We start from the raw sequence: 3754 nt of genomic DNA on the forward strand, positions 1-3754 counted from the left end.
ATGAGCATGCAGAGAGACATAGTATTCGGTTTAGGACAGAGCCCAGAGATTTTGAGTGGTCAGGCCATCCACGGACTATACAATGGGGGTCATGCATACTTTTAGTGATCTGATATGATATTTCATGTGTGAAGCGCATGCTACATGTGTATAAGCATGCAAAGTTAGGAGTGTGGGAGCATGCTCCCCCATGCAGGAAATATTTTGAAAGTAAGAAAGGAATTTGGTGGCTATTTTACATACAAACTCTCTTTCTCTTTATTTTTAAAAATCATACATCCTGGTAATTTTGTGCCATACAGTATCAATTATCCATGCACGATACTGAAAGCGCAAGTTTAGTTCTTTGAGATTTGGACTCAGAAGCAATCCGTTAATGCAAGACATGCAGGCTAAAATTATGCAACTAGTCCTAACCTGAGACTGGGAGGTACACAGTGTTTAAAGTAAGTATTTTTAGTGCTGTATATTGCTATGCATGATTGTCCAAACAGTTAATTAAAGAGAGGGCTTGTGTGTGACAGAATTCGAAAACTGTATAGCCAAGAGAGATTTCTGATTAATTATTATAGTTAGTGGACTGTAAGTAAAGTTAAAACTAGTTGGATTGTAAGGCAATTTTCAATCAAACAGTATAGACCGTAAAATGGAAAATTTTTGAAAATGGCTATCCCAAGATTGTATCTTGCAGGTAGTTTTAGCCAAATCTCTGTAGTATTAATTGTAAAAGAGTTGAGATGTACAACACATACACATAAGTATGTATACAACTTTTGATATAGCTATACTTTACTGTGGTGCAACTGCACGGCTATTTTTGTCTAAGCTTTGCAGCTAACCCAATCACCATTTACAACTAGCCAAGTCATTTAAAGCTATAGCTTTTTGGACTACAACTAGCTCCTTTTTAGCCCTTGAAGAAATGCATGATCAATAAGCTAAATACAATGCCATGCATATATATAATTCACTGGAACTTTTGAAAAATACAAGACAGCTAACATAGCCATAATGGCTTAGGCCAAGCAGTTTAAATAGAGCAATGGATATGTTCTACTGAATGCTCCATTACAGTATCATGATGACTGTTCTATTAGAGTTTATTGAGATGATTGCTCTATTAGAGTATCTTGATCTTTTTCAAAATTCAAGTAGTTAGCTAGCTAGCTGAAAAGATGATGATCAGATGTAGCTAAACTTGCTCCAACAGTTTGGAATTGGAGTAATTTTATGATTAACTCTTTTTTATGTGCAATGGTTAATAATAAATAAAATATAATATTATGCTGAAAAGTGGTCTGGCAAATACCGGCTGGATCGCGAGCTCTGGCCCCGAGTTTAAGGGATTTGTGGAGTGGAAGCCTCAAAATTAATGCTGAAGCAAAACACTGCACTGCAGCCAGAAATTATGTTAATAATATTTTGATTAAGATTTTCAGGTTGAAAATTTCTGTGGTACAACTCGTTCTATGCTGCCCTCAATAGCTATTCTAGACCAAATTTATTGGAGAAATTTGGAAGGATGCATTTTAGTGGTTTATATATCAACAACTCATGTACATAAATTGAGCTGATTGTATTTTTAAGCTAAAGGAATGCTGACTACTCTGTTAGAGTATCTATAATGTTGATTATACCACACAATATTAGAGTTGATTGACTTTGGTAACCAAGCAATTCAACTGTAAACAAACAAAGCTTTGACATTCTTGACAACAAATCAAAATTAATGACTGAATATTTTAAGTTGACATTCTAGAACTTTGGGTCACAGAAGAACATAACAACAAACCAACATTAAAATGGGGATTGACATTGAGGGTTTAGCACGTGTACATTGTTAAGTACTCTGAACAGGATTAAAAATGTCCAGTTCAGATATAATGGGAATTAACAAAAAATTGAATATATCAGTATTTTATTAAATGCTCTGTCAGTTTATAGAAACTCAGAAACTGTTTTTGATCTGTTTCAATGGCTCAGAGTACTATAACAGTGTGAGTGCTCTAATAGAGTATTTTGATTATTTTCAAAGAAGTAAAATCCAGCCCATCTATCATGACTTCATTACTTCCTAGAACTCTACTTAACCCTTCTGGCATACTACCAAAAATAACAAAGTTGGTGAATGTTACAGATTGAAGGAAGTCCACCATGCAAATTTACTATAGTACATCGTTCAAATTTTGCTAAAATTCTCCAAATTGTTGATTTACCAACTTGCCAGTTTATGGTATGTGTATCAGTAATAGCTAGCAGAACATATCCAGTTGTAATAATCCATATTATTACTGTGACAATTCACATGACCTGCATACCACAAAGTTTTGAGACAGGTATGATCTACAACTACTGTCCTTTTGTTTCACTTAAGGTTTTATACCCCTGCAATGTAACAGGTCACTTGATTATATATGTAGTTTGCATTTGGCACTTTCTTTTGAACTTACAACAATACCTTAATGGACCATATATATGGCATAGTTATTGGTTACACCATTCCTTGACACTGTAAATAACCAATCTAATCCTAGCAGTTTGGATGCTGGGTGAAAATTGAAGCAGCTTGAGTACTTGAGATAACAACAGCATACGGTAGTACTGTCTAGTAAGGATCATGAAGGTTTGCACTGTCCCTAGGCACCAGCCTATTATGCTGGCATAATTTTGAGCATAATAGGTGGCTGAAAACATCAAGCATAATGTTAGCATAATAGGCAGAATAATTGTCATACTGTAAGCAAAAATGCATGTCACAGAAAAAGGTTGACTTGCAATAATAGAACAGTCGATGCTACTGATATAGCATTAAATAGTTAATCACACCACTGTTGTATTATAGTTTACAATTCAGCCAAATTTTTAATACACAACGAGTACTTTTCACATTTAACCAGTTGTTCATAAGCCAAAGTTTATTATTATTATCCATAGAAAGTAACAAACATTGGAACTGTGGCAAAAATTTTGAGCATAATAATAAGCATAATAGGTAAAAATTTTGAGCACTGCAGCATAGCATAATAGGAAAAATTAAAAACATAATAGGCTGGTGACTAACTGTCCCACAAAAATAATATTGACCAGAAACCAGCCTCACAATACCTTCACTGCACCTTGGCAGCATTACATATAATCAAGCCCAAAAGTGCCTTAATTCAGTGCAACACAATTAAAATGCTTCATCAAGTTTTTAGTGGAATTTTCTACTGACTAGCTTACTAATAATGTCTTCAGACAAGCAAAACTCAAAACAATATATGGGGTTGATTTTTTTAGTGTGTGATGTGCCAGTCTGACAGGTACCCATTTGGCATACCGCAGTATGCATAGTACACACATCATGGACTTACCTTTATCCTGTGTCCCATTTCTTTTGCTTGCAGTGAAAAGGTGTCAATATACAATATAACTTTGTGTGTTCTTTACTGTATACGTGTTGTAGATTCCTTATCTCTTCATATGAATGCTATTTCATGCATGTTCTGTTTGACTGCTCTATATTACAGAACTAGCATCTTGTTCACATTCTTTCTAGTAGGGGTAAATGCCTCGTGTCCATGCATGGAGATCCTTCTTGAGGAAAATTTCATAACTTTAAATTTTTTGTGCCGCATGTACTATGTAAGTACAGTTTTGTGCTACCAAACATAATTAAGCTTAAGGGAGATTCTTAAAACCCTCCTACCTACACCCTGGCCTTGATTAGTGAGTCAGTTCTGCCAATGGAAATCCCATGGCCCTAAAGATTTGA

The 3754-nt window shown here is 34.9% G+C and overlaps 1 protein-coding gene across 1 annotated transcript in view; it reads left to right on the forward strand.

Moving 5' to 3' along the window:
* The window catches only part of LOC136267390 (uncharacterized), a 158934-nt gene that overhangs the window by 19426 nt on the left and 135754 nt on the right, over window positions 1–3754 (forward strand). The window lies entirely within an intron of this gene.

The sequence above is a fragment of the Dysidea avara genome, chromosome 9, assembly GCF_963678975.1.
Source record: "Dysidea avara chromosome 9, odDysAvar1.4, whole genome shotgun sequence".
NCBI lineage: Eukaryota > Metazoa > Porifera > Demospongiae > Dictyoceratida > Dysideidae > Dysidea > Dysidea avara.